The sequence below is a fragment of the Orcinus orca genome, chromosome 21 (genome assembly GCF_937001465.1).
Source record: "Orcinus orca chromosome 21, mOrcOrc1.1, whole genome shotgun sequence".
Classification (NCBI taxonomy): Eukaryota; Metazoa; Chordata; class Mammalia; order Artiodactyla; family Delphinidae; genus Orcinus; species Orcinus orca.
In genome coordinates this window covers 31,125,393-31,144,567 of record NC_064579.1, presented here as the reverse complement: position 1 = coordinate 31,144,567, position 19,175 = coordinate 31,125,393, and the positions used below count along the sequence as shown (strand labels likewise).

Below are 19,175 nucleotides of genomic sequence, written 5' to 3'. Positions count from 1 at the left end.
GTGAAGTAATTCGTATTCTCATCTTAATCACTCTGTCAGTAAGAGAGATGAGACCCCCTGGAGCATCAGTGAGGGTGACAAGTATGAAGGAAAAGACGTTGGTTGACACTCCATTTCAAGAGCTCAGGGAAACATCTCCCGTGGACAGTCCAAGCTTGGCTGGCGAGGTCTGGGTAAGAAAGCCGACATGTAGGAGGCTTCCTTCTCTAGGCAGTTGCCCAGTATTTGAGGAATTATCCAAGCCTCTCTCAGAGACAAATATAGTAAGAGTAACTGATCAGACACCAGTCCTTGGAAACTTAATGGGAGATTAAGCAAAAACCCTGTGGCTGGAGGGACAATTTTAAAAATCACCTGTCTTCACAGGAAACATCTGAAGCTCCAGGAATTAAAACAATTTCCTGATTATGATGTAATCTAAGTGCATAACTTCTGCCACGCTAATTACAAGTAAAAACCTTGCTGACACAGTGAAACACTAGACAGCCCAGAGTTCCACTTATTTGCCATATTACAAAACGAGTATAGCAGCTCATTTTATATTGTGATTTAACTTTGTCGATCTGATTTACTTTTCTCTGAATTCCCGTCTAATTATTTCTATCATCTTAATCAACCACATGTATTTTTCTGTCTCCTTAAATAATTGTATCACACAGGATAATGTATAAATATATTTTAATTCTTCTTTGGCATTTTCAAGTTCACACTCCTCTAATAGAAGACAATTTACTAATAATGCTTGGTTATTGGAGCCCTATGCTTGGAGCCCTAATGATTTTCTACACCGTGACATTGAAGGGCTGTAATTAGGTACTATAGATATTTACACGTGAGCATTGCCACCTGGTAGCATCTTCCATAGATGTTAGTACATGTCCATAAGCTGATTTATATATTCATTATTAATAAGGTGTGCAAAATTTACACCCACTATTTTGCACATTGTAGCTATTTTGATATGTAAATGGAATACACAAAGCAAAATGGGCTAAACACCGAAAAAGGTGACATTAAATTTATCAAATTTAACAGTAAACAGTGTCATTTTGGAAATAAAAGCAGTGAACCGTTGCTGTATTTCCAGCTACTAATGTACACAGAATAGAATAGAATATGAAGGAGAATTAGACCTATTTTTAATTTTAATAGCAATAACACTTTTTTCAAAACTGCTCTGATAAGTCAACGAAGACAAAATGAAAATTTTACCAAAGGGCATTTTTGCTTTCAGTTAAAATGTAGACACTCCCAATAGAACATAATTCCCAAACTAACCACAGGAATATTTGGGAAAAGCTGGAAGATCAGAGTTTTCAAAACCATCAGAGATTCTGGATGTCAAGAAATTGAAATGCAGAAATAAACAAGACACAAGGCTGGCCTCAGTCCCTGAGGCATGGTGGGAGAAAGAACAAATCTGACATAGATTTTGGGGTAAGGAGAAGCCAGACACACTTTTAATGACCTGTTAATGGCTGCATGTGGCTTGTATGATGAATTCAAACTCAAAATAGAAACAGAGTCTGCCCCTAGCCACCAATCCGTTCCCACAGAACCTTCGCTGTAGGCATGGGGTAAGGTGAGGGTAGGGAAGAACTGAAAGCCAGTACTGTAACCCCTCCCCAAAGGCACAAAGGGTCTTCCTGAGCGCACATCAACAGCCTACTAACGGTGATGGGAGAGATCAAAGCTGAGCCACATCACCTACAGGGGGACGAGGCGTCCGTCTTGCATGGAGGTGGAATAAGGGCTTCCACCACGTACACTGCAATTCCTAATGCCTGGGGGTAGAACAGAGACTCAGGTTAAAGAGCAAAGGGAAATACCTAGTGATCCGAAACCTAGCAACTGCTCTCTAGAGCAGAGAGAAATCAACCTGGTTTGGAAAACTTGTGACTGGTCTCTAAAGCACAGACATCTAAAGTTGTGCCAATAACTCAGATCCCAAGCCCTGCTGAAGAAGAAGTCCAAACCCTGCCCTGAAAACAGTGAAATCCAGCGGCAAACTGAGCCTAACTAGAGCGCTGACAGAGTCCAGAAATACTTCAGCTACCGACTGGACTGGCTGAGCTGCTACACCAGCAATCTGTGTGGTGTAGAAAACACCTGTGGTGTAGATGAGGCATGCCCCCTTTCTCGGGTGAATATTATTTCCTTTCGTTCTTAGTTATTTTACATATACAGTGGCAGGAATGCAACTGGTAATTATGAGACAAGCAGAAAAATGATTCATAATCAAGGGGGAAGATAACAAGGGGAGCAGACCCACAGATGCCCCAGAAGTAGGAACTAGCAGATAAGGACTCTAAGAGAATTAGAATAACTATGTTAGAGGAGCTAGGAAAAAAGCCAGGGAATATCAACAGAAAATTTCTATATAAAATTATATATAAAAAAAGAAAAATGCAAATACTACAAATAAAGATTTCATTGGATTTCATCATAATCTCACAGAATGTCAGCAAAAAGTACATAAACTGAAAGCACACACATACAAACAGGATAAATAAGCCGAGCTTCAAAGATCTGTGGAATTAACATGTATAATTGGAGAACCAGATGAAGAGGAGAGAGAACATGGAGAATATATATATATATTTTTTTGTGGTACACGGGCCTCTCACTGTTGTGGCCTCTCCCGTTGCGGAGCACAGGCTCCGGACGTGCAGGCTCAGAGGCCATGGCTCACGGGCCCAGCCGCTCCGTGGCATATGGGATCTTCCCGGACCGGGGCACGAACCCGCGTCCCCTGCATCGGCAGGTGGACTCTCAACCACTACGCCACCAGGGAAGTCCTCTATTCTCTACTTTTAATGTTTTAGTAATTAGTTTTTCGGAAATTTCAATTAAGTGGTGCCTAAGTATGATTTTCTTTTGCCTTTTTACAATTTTGGGGCTTCCATGACCTTTTAGATTTGTGGCTTGATGCTTTTCATCAGTTTTAGGTATCGCTGACATTAGCTCTTCAAAAATGTTCTCTGGGCTTCCCTGGTGGTGCAGTGGTTGAGAGTCCACCTGCCGATGCAGGGGACGCGGGTTCGTGCCCCGGTCCGGGAAGATCCCACATGCCGCGGAGCAGCTGGGCCCGTGAGCCATGGCCGCTGAGCCTGCACGTCCGGAGCCTGTGCTCCGCAACGGGAGAGGCCACAACAGTGAGACGCCCGCGTACTGGGGAAAAAAAAAAAAAAGTAGAGAATAGAGACACTGCATACAGGGGATAGGTGATATAAATGATAGACGATCTCCTTCAGAAACAATGGAGGCCAGAAGATGGAAGAATGTCATTTTTAAGTGATGCGAGAAAGAACAAATAAACTAGCAAGCACTTGCCAATTTAGAATTCTATAACCAATAAAAATATCCTTCAAAAATAAATGTAAAATAAATGTATCTTCATAACCTCAAATATCTGAGAGAGTCGTATTCCAGGAGACTAGCAACATGAGCAATGTTCAAAGACCTCTCAGTACTAAAGGACAGTGGTACTAGATGGAAGCCCTGATCTACATGAAGGAATAAAAAGCAGCTTAAATTATATATGATTATTTAAATAAAACAGAAAACATATTTTCTTATTTTAATATATATTATGGAAGGCAGAATAATGGCTTCCTAAAGATATGTAAGTTCTAATCCCCCAAATTTGTGAATGTTTAATTATATGGCAAGTCAGATTAAGGCAGTTGATGAACGTCCATCTGCTAAATCAGCTGACCTGTAAATAGGACAGTCACCTGGATTATCCAGGTGAAGCAACGTAATCACAACAGTTCTTAAACGTGTATGAGGCAGACAGAAGAGTCAGTAGCAAAGCAATGTGATGTGTGAGAGATTAATAAATGTTTTTACAATTATTACTGAATATAGTTGTTAAATGACTTAAAAGATAAAGGTGGAAACTTATGTGAAAATAAATGAATACTCAAGTGTTCTAATCTAGCAATATTGAAGAATTCCTCTTTGGTGGACATTTTTTCGTACTTAAGATCAATTAGCCTAAGAGCAATTGTGGTTCTTGGGGTAACTGTGATGCCCCAAGGTCTGGGTGTCACGGGTGACAATGAAACATCTGACTACTTTTGTTTGGAATTGGTATCACAAAAATATTCTGTATGATAAGAAAACTGTCCTTTTTCAATGTGTGATTCTTATAACATTATTCATTTTTCAACGAACTGTCCTGGCTTATAACCACTGCCTTCATGCATGTGGCATTGTGCTAGGCTGAGGATACAACAATGAATAAATACAGGTCACGCTTCCTCTCCTTTTCACTTTCACCTAATTATCTGTACTGAGATGCTGTAGTTCTATAGTTTAGCATTAAGATTTTTGTTTATGTGCAACTGTCTTTTCATTATTGAAGCATATTTAAAATTTCAGAATAGAACACAAGAAGTAGGTAAAACTCATTAGCATATATCACAAAATGATTACAATCAAAATCTGCAATGTGATGAGTACAATTGTACATTTATATTCTGCTAAGTGGAACTAATTGCATATTTACATAGTTTTTGTCATCAGGCTGCACTAGTCAGTAGATATCAAAGTCTGCCACTCACACAGGTTTGGGTTCTTGTATCTCCCCTGTCATATTTCAGTACATCAGTAGGATGACATCACAGTATTCTTGGTGAATTCAACCAGTATTTCAGGGTATGCTTATCTCATTTTCTTCTAGACTGTGTGATAATACTTGTCTTGGATGACTTTTTTTTTTTTTGAATGGCAATGTAGCATGCTGGTTGAGAACATTCCTGTATATTCAGACTGCCTGGGTTTGAATCCATTTACCAATTAGATGACCTTTCATAAATAATCTTTCAATGCCTCAGTTTACTTATGGAGAAGATAATGGCATCCGTTTCAGAGAGTTGTTGAGAATTAAATCAATAGATGCAAAGTACTTAGAGTCAAGGCTGGCACTTAGGTTTTATATAAGTAGGCAAAATATACGTAAGGCTGCAAATCAAAGCAATAAATGTATGTTTCTGGCCCCTTTGAATTTCCTAGCTTGCAGCTAGTGGTGGAGCCCCCTGACTGAGAGCCATTACCTAGGCACTTGCCAGTCATCACAGAAAAGTTTGGGATCTGGAAAGAGAAAGATTCCACTGAAAGACAAAAAAAAAGCTTCTACTGACTTTTGCTCTAGAGGCTCTAGGGACCTCTCAGGACAGTACTAGGTGGACATGGTTATATTTCCCTTCTTAAAAACAAACAAAAGAAAAAAACCCAAACTTCCACATAGAATCATCTGGGAGAGACTACTGTAGCTACACATTTTACTTTAGTGTCCATATTTATATCACTTTACCTATTGATAAAACCATGACATATGCTAAGCAGGGAACAAGAGTCAACTTATCAAGTCTGTCCTGCATCTCAAAAGAGAAAGAGTTACAATAATGTTTTCTGTTGTGTTCATCCGTTTAAGCTTTTATTGTAGTACTTTGGAATATCAAAGTCACAAATACTTCAGAGAAGGGTCAAACTGATGACTCTGACGGGTAAAATTGTCAGAGACACGATGAATATGTGTTACCGTACTCCTGCCAATTTAATAAATAAGGATTGATAGAAAAGCTTAAATCAAATCTAGAATGAATGAACCATGAAAGTAATAATAAAATGTTCATTTCATTGGTCTAGTAAAGCCAACTGACGAGATTGTATGCCGGTAAGATATTCACTGGATGGAGTTAAAGCAAGAAGAGACAGAAGACTTGCAAAATATCTCCAAATCTGTTAAAAGCCCACTGTGGTAGGAGTATGTTTAAAACTTTAAAGATCAGTATCAGAATAAGCTAGATTATGTTGTAAGTAAAAAATCCCCAAATCTCAGGGGCTTAAAATCACAGGTTTATCTTTATTCATGAAGAAGTTGACTCTATATTTGTGTTTGTACAATTGCAGAGGCAGAAAGAAGGCATTATGGGGAACCATGCACTGAATGTTAAGGTTCCACACAAATTTAATATGTCACTTCCACTCATGTCGTTCACCAAAATAAGGAGCAAATTCACACTTAATTCAGTAACTGGAGGGAAGTGCACTGTTACCGTTTGCACCAAAATATTTGACGAATGCCATTAATGACTCCTCATGACTCTCATTCCCAAACTTTGAAAATATATCTTTAGTTTTCATTGGAAAAACAAGAATAACCATCATACCTCTACCAAAGTAAAGCTGATATATCAAGATTAACTTTCTAAGATGTTTCATCTATATCTCGCTTACATTGTTTTAATTGTGGTAGAGCACTTAATGTGAGATCTGCCCTCTCAGCAAAACTTAAGTGTACAATACAGTATAGGCACAGTGTTGTATAGCAGATTTCTAGAGTTTTTTCTTCTTGCAGAACTGAAATTTTACACCCATTACACAGCAACTCCCCATAAGGAGTTGCTCATCTGTATCTCTGATTCTTTTAATGGATGGATGCAATTTCAGTGTATGAACTAAACAAATTTTTCTTCGCATGATGGATATTTAAGTTTTTTCTGCAGTTGTGCTATGAAAGATAATGTTTCATGTACATTTTTACCTATCATTTCTATAGAGATTCCTAGAAATCAAATTGCTGAATCATAAAGGTTGCTCATTTTTATTGTAAATAGGCACAGAAAATTGCCTTCCAAAAGCCTGTCAAATTCGCTTGCCCATAAACAGTAAAATAGCCACATATTTCTATTTGTTTAAATTATTAAAATTTTATGCGGTTGTCATTTACTTTGGTGCTTTGAAAATTTGAAACAATGGTCTTAGTTGTGTTAAGGTTAAAAACCAGCTTTGTACCCTTTTTTGCTCTGCTAGAAAACCCAGGGTAAATAATAAATTCCACAAACAAAACAACTAAGTGAAATGTATCTTTTGGTAACACTGAAATCTGCAAATTTGAGACCTGCAAAAAACTAGATGTGGCCCAACTGATAAAATTAATGCCCAAAAAGAAGTGGCTGAAAATATACACATTAAAGTTTTTATTGACTAAAAATTAATGAAAGGATTTAACCCAGATGTAACTTGGATTGTGAAATTTTAGCCCACAGAAAGTCTACATGGTTGAAATAATGGTACCAAGGAAACTTTCAATGGCAAGAGTAATAGTTTGTAAACACTGATATACCCTGAAGAAACAATCAGCAAATCAAATATTTGAAATTTCCAGAAAAGCAATTATCCTGATGAAAATTATTTTAATGACATCAATATGGAATAAACTAGAAACATATAAATGCTGCTATTAAAAAAACATAAAACAAAAGTGCAACTGGCTTAATTTCATTGGGGGAATATGTGTTTTCAGTGAAAAGGCAGTACATAAATTTTGGTATAAATCTGATTGAAATGGTTGTATCCATAATCAACACTGCCCAGTTGTTTGGAATCAAAATGGAAAGGCAAATAGATATGAGGTATTTAAAATTTCTGACTCAAAACTTGGGAAAAGAAAACAGTGCTTACTGAGCTCCCTTACTAAACAAACATGCTCTACTCCCTGCAGCCTTCCGTGCCAGGAAGTGAGGGTCTTAGAGTTAGACATCATAGAGTGGACACAAAACTCAAGACATCAAAACTGGATTGCATTTATTCTATTTTCCCTCAACTTACTATTTGTTATGGACTGAATTATGTCCCTCCAAAATTCACATGTTGAGACACTTACCCCCGATGTGACTGTATTTGGAGTCAAGGGCTTTTAGGGAGGTAATAAAAGGGTAGGGCCCTAATCCAATAGGAGTGGTGTTATTATAAAAGAAAGAGACACCAGAAATTGATCTCTTTCTTGTTCTCTCTCTTGTTCTCTGCCTCATTCTTTGCACATGCCCAGTGGAAAAGCCATATGAGGATACCACAAGAACTCTGTCATCTACAATCCAGTAAGAGAAGCCTAACTAGAAGCCAACCCTGACAGTACCTTGATCTGGCACTTCCAGCCTCTAGAACAGTGAGGAAATAAATTTATGTGTTTAAGGCACCCTCTCTGTGATATTTTGTATGGCAGCTGTAGCAGACTAAACACCATCCTAAGATCTCTTTTCTTCCTTGCTAAAACTTACAGATATTTGCATTCTCTCTTCATAAATGGAAGTGTTCTATGTAATTGCTTCCTCTTTGATTTTAGTGCCATAGTTCATAGAACAAGCTCCGACTCCCGAATATTCTTGCTTAGCATTTTTCTATAATCTACGGCCCAAAAGTAAGCCTTTCCAAAGCACCTGGAAGAGTTAGGCATATTGAGATGTTACCACAAATCTGAACTACAAACACCCAATTACTCCAAGTTTCATAGGCAAATGAAAAAAATTAGAACTGCATGGCAAAGGTGAAAGCACAAACATGGGTGTAGTCTAAAAAGAAATGTAATGGAAACAAAAAATATGTATGGTAGTCTTGTTTATAGGTATATCTAGGCAATATAAAAATCTATGATATAGAAAAACTTGCACAAGCCTCTTAGATAGTCTCATCCACCAGAGGGCAGACAGCAGAAGCAAGAAGAACTACAATCCTGCAGCCTGTGGAACAAAAACCACATTCATAGAAAGATAGAAAGGATGAAAAGGCAGACGGCTATGTAACAGATGAAGGAACAAGATAAAACCCCAAAAAACAACTAAATGAAGTGGAGGTAGGCAACCTTCCAGAAAAAGAATTCAGAATAATGATAGTGAAGATGATCCAGGACCTCGGAAAAAGAATGGAGGCAAAGATTGAGAAGATGCAAGAAATGTTTAACAAAGATCTAGAAGAATTAAAGAACAAACAAACAGAGATGAACAATACAATAATTGAAATGAAAAATACACTAGAAGGAATCAATAGCAGAATAACTGAGAGAGAAGAACGGATAAGAGACCTGGAAGACAGAATGGTGGAATTCACTGCCATGGAGCAGAATAAAGAAAAAAGAATGAACATAAATGAAGACAGCCTAAGAGACCTCTGGGACAACATTAAATGCAACAATATTCACATTATAGGGGTCCCAGAAGGAGAAGAAAGAGAGAAAGGACCCGAGAAAATATTTGAAGAGATTATAGTCAAAAACTTCCCTAACATGGGAAAGGAAATAGCCACCCAAGTCCAGGAGGTACAGAGAGTCCCATACAGGATAAACCCAAGGAGAAACATGCTGAGACACATAGTAATCAAACTGGCAAAAATTAAAGACAAAGAAAAATTATTGAAAGCAGCAAGGGAAAAACAACAAATAACATACAAGGGAACTCCCATAAGGTTAACAGCTGATTTCTCAGCAGAAAGTCTACAAGCCAGAAGGGAGTGGCATGATATACTTAAAGTGATGAACGGGAAGAACCTACAACCAAGACTACTCTACCCAGCAAGGATCTCATTCAGATTCGATGGAGAAATTAAAACCTTTACAGACAAGCAAAAGCTAAGAGAATTCAGCACCACCAAACAAGCTCTACAACAAATGCTAAAGGAACTTCTCTAAGTGGAAAACACAAGAGAAGAAAAGGACCTACAAAAACAAACCCAAAACGACTAAGAAAATGGTAATAGGAACATACATATCGATAATTACCTTAAACGTGAATGGATTAAACGCTCCAACCAAAAGACACAGGCTTGCTGAATGGATACAAAAACAAGACCCATATATATGCTGTCTTCAAGAGACCCACTTCAGACCTAGGGACACATACAGAATGAAAGTGAAGGGATGGAAAAAGATATTCCATGCAAATGGAAATCAAAAGAAAGTTGGAGTAGCAATACTCATATCCGATAAAATAGACTTTAAAAGAAAGAATGTTACAAGAGACAAGGAAGGACACTATGTAATGGTCAAGGGATCAATAGAAGAAGAAGATATAACAATTATAAATATATATGCACCCAACATAGGAGCACCTCAATACACAAGGCAATAGCTAACAGCTATAAAAGAGGAAATTGACAGTGACACAATAATAGTGGGGGACTTTAATGCCTCACTTACACCAATGCACAGATCATCCAAAATGAAAATAAATAAGGAAACTGAAGCTTTAAATGACACAATAGACAATGACACAGATAGATTTAATTGATATTTATAGGGCATTCCATCCAAAAACAGCAGATTACACTTTCTTCTCAGGTGCACATGGAACATTCTCCAGGATATATCACATCTTGGGTCACAAATCAAGCCTCAGTAAATTTAAGAAAATGGAAATCATATCAAGCATCTTTTCTGACCACAACGCTATGAGATCAGAAATCAATTACAGGGGGAAAAAATGTAAAAAACACAAACACATGGAGGCTAAACAATACGTTACTAAATAATCAAGCTATCACTGAAGAAATCAAAGAGGAAATCAAAAAATACCTAGAGACAAATGATAATGAAAACACGATGATCCAAAACCTATGGGATGCAGCAAAAGCAGTTCTAAGAGGGAAGTTTATAGCTGTACAAGCCTACCTCAAGAAACAAGAAAAATCTCCAACAATCTAACGTTACACCTAAAGGAACTAGAGAAAGAAGAACAAACAAAACCCAAAGTTAGCAGAAGGAAACAAATCACAAAGATCAGAGCAGAAATAAATGAAAAAAATATTTATGATATCATTTAGAACTTTAAAAAAAGATATTGTATCTCCTTTTATTATAGGAAAACTGATGAAAGCAAAGCATGATCCTAATGGAAAGATATCTGTTGTAATAAAGAAACAATTAAAATCAAAATTTTCCCAATATCAAAATTCTGAGGGGGAATGATTTCAATATATTTACAAATTGAGTCATTTCTTTCTTGAAGGATGAAGTAGAAATGAGTGAACTAAAAATATAAGTATGTTCACTTCTAAGCAAATATACAATTATTGAATTTTTGATGACTTACTCATCTATTATTTAGAACCCACATACTTTCCAGGAATTTCAAACTTTTTATTATAAAGAAAACATGTACCTTAGAATGATTTTTTAAGTTGGAATAATGAGAACTATATAAAATAGGTGTGTATGGGTTTGGGGTTTTTGCTAAGTGTAACTTTAAATATGGTTATTACCTTTGCTCACAAATTCTGAGCATTCAGGCAAAACCAAATTGAGTTACATACTTCCCATCCTCTGATCAAAATATCAAACCTGCTTTGTAAGAGAATCAAAGTTTTCCAGCTCTAAATTCTAGGAGTAATGTGTTCCCTGGGTACTCATATGGATGACAAAGAACAGGGGAACAGACAAGGTCTTCAACAGCAGCTTATCAGCAAAGCTTAGAAGCATTCTTCGTCTGTCCACTTATTGAATCTATCCTTAATAAAGCCAAGGGCTTAACATTAAAAATAGTGCAATGACGGCATTTCTGCAGAAGTTTGAGCCAGTCAGGTAAGCGTTTTGACAACCAACCTAATAAAAATGATAAAGTTTATACTAATTTGAGGTGTAATGGATAGTAGAAAGGTAACTTGGGTTATCTTTCTTGAGTATGAGTCTTATCCTTTGCACGAAGAAAAACAACTTTAACTTTAAACTCCTTGTTATGAGCCAAGAACAGGAGAATTCTGGATTCCTGAAAGAGCAGTGCAAATATTTTACAATAGAGATTGAGAAGTCTAATGTGTATTCTGCACAATGTAAGTGCTACAGAGAAGAGAACCAGAATGTTCTGAATCAATTTAAGGTCATTTTAAAGTGTGCCCAACTGGGATCACATATTGTAGACAAATATCTCAATCATACACAAACTTCAGCGAGGCTCCCACAAAGGTTTTCTTCTACCTATAAAACTGCACATTTTTTCTCCAAATTCTATATAACTTTTGCTGGAGCCATTATCCAATTAGATCCTCAAGATAGAAACATGACAAATATAACTTAATTTTCTGAATCCCCTCCCCCTGCATTCTCTAATTCTAATCAATATCTAAGCTCCACCAATTTTCTCTCTTAAGAATATATTTATAATATTTCTTCCTTCCCCCCCCTCACTCATACAGTCCTCCTTGGACCTTCAGTTATAGTTACTGTAGACCAACCATCCTGGCTTTTCACCTCACTTCTTTTCAAGCTATGCTTCCAACTTGCCATTAGAGACCTTTTTACAGCATAACTGTGGATCCGCACTCATGGAAAACCTTTTGATTATCTTCCCCGGCCATCAGGCAAATGTCTAAGGTGTGTGGGAGAGAGAGACACACACACGAATTTTCTGAACATCTCACATACAGTCACTGCTGTGTGGTTAGAGTACCACACAAGTTGAGACAAATGAAACATAGCTAGTCTAATGACTGCTTTGGTACAAAAGATTAGAAACTTTCAATAGGTGATCAGGTGAGGAAGGAGAAACTCAAGACTGAAGGAGGGCAATATGATGGGGAAAGTGGGGTTGGACTTCGGCGTGGTAACAGAGATAAGATTTGGGAACAAAAGCCATTGTGGGTAATACTTATCAGTAATGTAAAGGGAACTAAACAGATTCTACAAGTGGGGAGGAATTTTCAATATGATAGACTCTGGATCTCGAGGAAGATTCTAAATAAAGCTGATGCTCTATCAGCTCTAGTGCCAAGGCTCCATCCGAAGCCCTAGTTTTTTATTTGCAGTTTTGTGCTTTTTCTACTTAAAAACAGCTCATAAAATTACACAAGCTCCTGGCCCTGAAAAACCTTGATTAAAAATAGCATTAAACCAGGAAAATAGGAAATATTTTCAGGCAGGAAAATATTGAGGCCCTCATTTCCATACGTTTGCCAGTTTCCATGGAGTGGCTGTAATTTGACCATCATAGTTTTCTGTTCACGTCTCGAGGTGAATAGTACAGGGAAAATTCCTGATTTAATGGTTTATGATCTAAAAATTTCTTTGAGGATAGCTGGAGCGAAACATAATAGGGAGAATCTGAACATCTGTAGTCTATGGGCTTCTGTTCAACTATATAGAATATCATATATATATATATATATATATGTTCCTACATGTATTCCTAGATATGTATATATATTTATTAAAAATCTCTTAAAAATTATTCAACCTTTTGTCAATTTCCACTTAAATTCTATAAAAAGTGGAGTGAGGAAATCCCCCTCCCAGAGACTTCTTAATTAGAAAGTAAATCACAGTAACTATAATAACCTGTCAATAACTATCAATTATTGAACACCTATTCTGTGCTTTTCTTTATAAATGTGAAAGATAAATGTTATTTTATCTTATTAATGTCTAAATCCATCAAAGAAATTAATCTGCCACAGGCCAGTAAGAGCCTGTGCAGGTTAAAACCCATTTTGCATTGATTGTAAGCCTAATCTTTTTAGTAACCCACTGGACCACTCAGTTTGAAAACAAGTCAATTGCAGCACACTGGCAACAAAGGAATCCAGGATCCTGATTTTGGGTGTACTCTTGTTTCCTCTCCAAGGAGGAATTGGCAGACTGAGAACTACGTTACCTACAAAAGTTGGATGCCATCATTTACAATGAAGTTTTCCTCCCTGAATGGGACTTCCTTCCCATTTCTTTATTTTGTGTTTTTATGGCCTGATCATAACAAAAGTAGATGTTCTGTGTTTTCATAATGAGACTGGACTATTCGTGGGTAAGGAGATAACAGTTTTCCAGTGGCTAAAAGCTGGACAGTTGATGTCAGAGAAGAGTTGGATTTTAATACTGGTATTATATACACTATATAACTCTGGGCAATTTCTAAGCCTCATTTTTACCATCTGTTAAATGAGAATAATCATACTATACACACATAATATTGTTATAACAATCAGGTGTGACAATGCATATTAAATGCTTAGAATTTCCTTTTCTTCCTTATCTTCTCCTTGCTGACTTTCGGGGAGATTTTTCAGTCACAGGGCATTATACTGAGTAACAGATTCATAATATATCACTGAGGCTGATTTAGAGTTGAAAAATTCCCCTAGGGTGACAGAAGGAGAGGTAGGTGCTTCTTAAAGGGCCAAGTAATTCTGCTGATCTCCAGTCATTCTGAGAATTAAAGTACTTATTTTTCAATATTTATAAATGAGATCAAATAATAAAGTACATTAGCTAAATAGACAAATGGAAAATGGATAAAGTGGTAAGATTTCAAAGGCAAACAGCATACACCCAAGGGCTAAACTCTACACAGAGGAGCAAACAGTGCTCTCAGAGTTACAGGTACCCTAACCAACTCAGGTATTCTCTGAAGCTGCATCCTCAGCCTGGGGGGCACCGCATGAGGTCTCTCTTTGAAGACCCTGAAGAAACACCAGGTAGAGAGCCAGAGTCCAAAACAACCCAAAGGTTCAAGCCTTTTCGTGTAGCAGTAAAGTCCCTACTGGAAGGTAGTACATTCCTAACAAACTTAAGAAGACTCAGCTGAGCTCTGCTGGGGGCGTATCTTGAACAGTCCAAGAAACAGCTTCAGCATTTAGCCATATAACTTTCCTGATTCTTGGCGGCATATCCAAACAGTCCTTACTGCTCTATTTTAATCCTCCAAAGAATTGTACCTGGACCAACATCAAAGAGTCACGTAATAAGCTTCAACGTATTTTTCTCTTAAAATTTGAACTGAAAAAAAGGGAGGATGCAGAACTACGTGGAAAGTAGGATCTACTTGTATTATGTAGGATGTAATATTATACATGTACACAATTGAATCTCTCTCTGAATCATACTGTGGGTAGATTTTATTTTCTAATCTATTAAAAATATTTAACACAAGGAATTTATGGTCATTATAATCAGAAAATAATAGCATTATTCTATCACTACTATTATATACACACGTAGAGTGTTGACATTTATCCAAATAATTTTCTTGGCTTTTTTCAACTTGCATCACTATGTGAAACAAAGGGCACTTAAAATTCCATTTTAAAACTCAAATTAATAATGTCTGATGTTTTATTGCTCTTACTTACTTTTAAAAATGTACAGTAGACCTCAGACTTCCTGGGTGGCACAGTGGTTAGGAGTCCCCCTGCCAATGCAGGGAACACAGGTTCAAGCCCTGGTCCAAGAGGATCCCACATGCCACGGAGCAACTAAGACCGTGTGCTCCAACTACTAAGCCTGTACTCTAGAGCCCGCGAGCCACAACTACTGAAGCCCGCGTGCCTAGAGCCCATGCTCCACAACAAGAGATGTCACCACCAGGTGAAGCCTGCCCACAGCAATGAAGACCCAACACAGCCAAAAATTAATTAATTAATTAATTTTAAAAAATTTACAGTAGACCTATAAAGCACGCATATGCCTTAATAGGCATCTATTATTTCTTCTGATATGAAATAGCACTTTAATCAGAAATGTCTTCTCTTTAAACTAAGGGTATAAATCTTGCCAGAATTTTATCCTGTTGTCATATAAAGCCATCAAATGCAATGTTTGATGAATACTAATAGCGATATCCTAGTTGGAATTGATAAAAACGTGAAACTTATTTCATAAAGATGAGCTAAATAGTACTAATGCATTCTCCAACATGTTTTCACCCTATGACTTTTGAGATATTTGATGGCCAGGTAACAGAAGAAGTGGTCTTCATGCTAAAGAGTAACTGCCCAACTGAAGACATAAAAATTCAGCCACAGGCTAGAGAACAATGAATTTACAAACCCCTTCTACTTAGTTCAGATGCGTATACATGTTTTTTATTGTGGGTAGTGCAACAAGATTAATTTAACTTAATACAGAATTCTACAGTCTTAATAAAAGGAAGTTTCTACGTTAATTTTTACCCCCAAGACAGTGTGAAAATTATGCCTTCTTATGAACCTAAGAAGAAGCATGTACTGAATTCACCCAAACCCCCTAGAGTACATCCTCATAGTTTTGATTATAAACAAAATACAGCAGATCCTTTGTGGACTGAGGTATCTAAGATTATAATGAGGAAAGCACTATGGTACCTGCCATAGCAGGACAGGGCCCATTCTCAACTCCAGCTTACCCAGTATGAACAGCCAGTTGAACTGGGGTAAAAAAAAAAAAAAAAAAATTTGAAACCATTTGCCTAAGTTGAATTTAGTTCTCTGGTTTTCATATCATCAATCTCATATCAGAAGAAGGGGTTAATGACCATCTATGTCTGCTACCGACCTTAAGAATTTCTTATATTTAAGCTAACAAACACTGTATAATTGATTTTGCCAATGTGTACAGTACAAAAATATATTCCTCCCTTTCAGAATAAAGTGAAAAATATATGTAACCATTTTTGTTAATTTAAGGATTTTCGAGTACTTTTATCAGACCATGTAGTAAAGTTGAACAGTAAATGAATAATTTATATGCCAACGTGGTATTTTGTATTGAAATTCTTTAATTTGACATCTTCATGACTAGAAAAATAGTTTTATAATATTTCTATACATGTAGTTTTATGGGTTTTCTGTAAATTTTCCTCTAACTGATTAACGGAAACTCAAGGTCAATCTACTCGTACATAATAACGAGTGCTGGTTTCATTCATGGTTAAATGTTCATGTTTGATATTTCAGATCTCAGGACAGAAAGATCTCAAGACCTATACTTCCTTTTAGTGTTAGCACAATCTGAGGTTTTTAGGAGAGCTGTCAATCTCTTCTTAATACGTTCAAGTCCTTTGGAGGAAAGCCCACGCCAAAGGGAAAAACCACAGGGGAAAATTTCTGGAGCTGATTATAGAGAAGGCTGCAAAGGTAAATTTCCAAAGGGATCTGATTAACATTGCTCTATCAAACAAGAACAGGAGAATAAGCCATTAATTTGATGACCTTTTTTTCTTCTATCTGGGTTTTCATAAGTTGGACTTCCTTCCAGGCTAATTAACCACTAAACATTTTACAAGCAATCCATGTGCGGAAGCAGTAAAATATGAATTGCACTTATGAAGTAATTGACAAAGAGTATACTGGGCACTTTAAGTAATGATGGTGTGCATCCTAATACCAGAAGAAAGGCTTAGGTACTGCCATTTGACAGGTCATTAGTTAATCTCAGACCTCAGCATCAGATAATGAAGACTCAAGGCTAAAATGAACTCACACATACCAGTTGAGGGTATCCGAATGCAAAGCGCTTCTGAGAAAACACTTAGTTTTCTTGCCTTAGCGTTATATCAAGATATCCCTGGTGTTATCTCAGATGAATTCTCTAGTTATTTTATTTTCTTCTGACAGTGAAGTTAGAGCCGACAAGCCAAGGCAGTCCTCAAAGAAATTCAATTACTGAAATGTCTGACAGCTTGCTTTGCTTCTTACTAAAGTTTCCCAAGTTCCTTGCAGCCTGGATAATATAATAGTTTGCTTTGCAAGACATGCATTATATTTTATAAATAAAATTTAAAATACTATCAAAAGAAAGATAAAATTTTCAGAAACAAAAATTTTGGCTAAAAAAAGGCAAAGTAATGATAATAGATTTGGAAGTAGTCACTTTTTTTTTTTTGAGAGCCTACTAGCTATTTAGTATTGTTCATGACAGTTGGTAGATAGAATATGAAATTTTGTCTTTAAGACCGAAACCTATCAAACATTTATGGCTATGAAATCTGAAGTCACTAAAATAGTTTGAATTCAACTGGTGCATTCCTGAATTTTAAAATGTTTTATTTCTGAATAACAATATCCCCATGTGTTGAATAACTGCAGTGAATGACCATCAGAGTGAGTTTAATTCACAAAGAAATACTAGGGCGAAGGAACATTGTATCTCTATTCCAGGGCCATCCCACCCAGGCCTAACTTCAGGGGAATGGGCAGTAGAGAATTCTGTTAAGGAATAGTGTTCTTTCTGTAGCCTGCCTTCAAGTATAAGAGAACAATTTGCACTGACTGCCAAGTTAGTCATTTCCCTTTTCTGCTCTCTCCGAGGCTTTCAACATTTTTAGGAAAAAAAAAAAATTGAATTATGTGTACAGGACAGTTTCTTTTCTGAGTTGTTAGCACTTAAAGATTTTTATCCTCCCACCCCAAAGATGGGCCTTTCTAAAACTAGAGGCTGGCAGAAATGTGACCTGTCTGGCATTTACAGATCATCTGGTCCCAGTGTCTTCATTGACAATATGAGGAACTCAAAGTTAAATAAATTCCTTAGGTCACGTTTTTGTTTGTTAGAAAAAAATGCATTTGGGTTCTACACTGATTCATACCCTCAAACACCAGATGTAGCTTTTATCATATATGTAAAACCTACTCCCATACATCAGTTTTCAAATACCTACTGTTCTTTGAACAAATTTTAAAATCAAAATTAGGTAATGTGTTTCATTTTATTTGATGCATATTTTCTAGAGAATATGTTATGCAATGTACTTTCAGTTATACTGCATAACAAAAAATCTAATTTTTCCTGGTAATATTATACCAACATGCATTCTTTGATCAATTTCTAGTACTTGGCTCCAAGCAGAGTTAATAATAGATAAATAGTTACTTGAAATACTGTAACGCCCTTTCAACAAAGTGAGTCAGAAACCATTGAATGTGACAGAAGCTTCTGACTTCCCATGACTTCTGCCCAATTCACCCCTTTTATCAGTGTTCTCCCTGAAGAAAACCTCATCGGTGTTTAAAAATCCCAGCTATCTGCTTGTACTGTGATGGACACTGCGTGTGGGGAAACACAGCTTAGCATATGCAAAGACAGCCTGGAAGTGAGCATTACAACTGCTTTGTAGAGCGATGCGTTTTCTTAGTAAACTGTCTTCCACTTTTGTTGACGACTGTGTCCTACCTTCTCTTTTCTCCTCCAACTGCCTAAACATTGTCACCCTTTCTCATTCTCAGGTGATGACCTTGACCCTTTCACTAAGAAAAAAAAAAACGATAAGAACAGAAACATCTATATCCTCCCAGGACATGCAGATACTAACCTACATGCAACTGGACGTTGACGCTTTGCTTTGTTCTTCTGTCACATACGTGACACAGCTGACACCATCTCCTTTCCCCTCTGCAAAGCCCTGTCTCTGTTGTTGTCTATGCCTCCTAGAACGTAAACTTTCCACTGCCCTGTGACTGATTCCCATACTACGCGTAAATACAGTGTATACCTATGGGGGGAGGTGTGTGGTATCTGCCATCTTTAAAATAAGAACTGCAGCCTTCTGTCTCAGATTTGCATGCTGGCCAGACCCTGCCCTCTTCTGCTTGTCCTCGTCAGAGTAAGTCTTCTCGAGAGTCTCTGAACTCACCGGCTCTACTTTCTCTCCTCCAAT

The 19,175-nt window shown here is 37.0% G+C and overlaps 1 long non-coding RNA gene across 2 annotated transcripts in view; it reads left to right on the top strand.

Moving 5' to 3' along the window:
* The window catches only part of LOC117197023 (uncharacterized), a 43,587-nt gene extending 24,762 nt beyond the window's left edge, over positions 1–18,825 (top strand). For both annotated transcript variants that reach the window (XR_004477493.2, XR_007474562.1), the window contains 2 exons: positions 16,477–16,656; positions 18,745–18,825. This is a non-coding gene — a long non-coding RNA (uncharacterized LOC117197023). The remainder of the gene's footprint in view (positions 1–16,476; positions 16,657–18,744) is intronic.
* Positions 18,826–19,175: the final 350 nt, after the last annotated feature.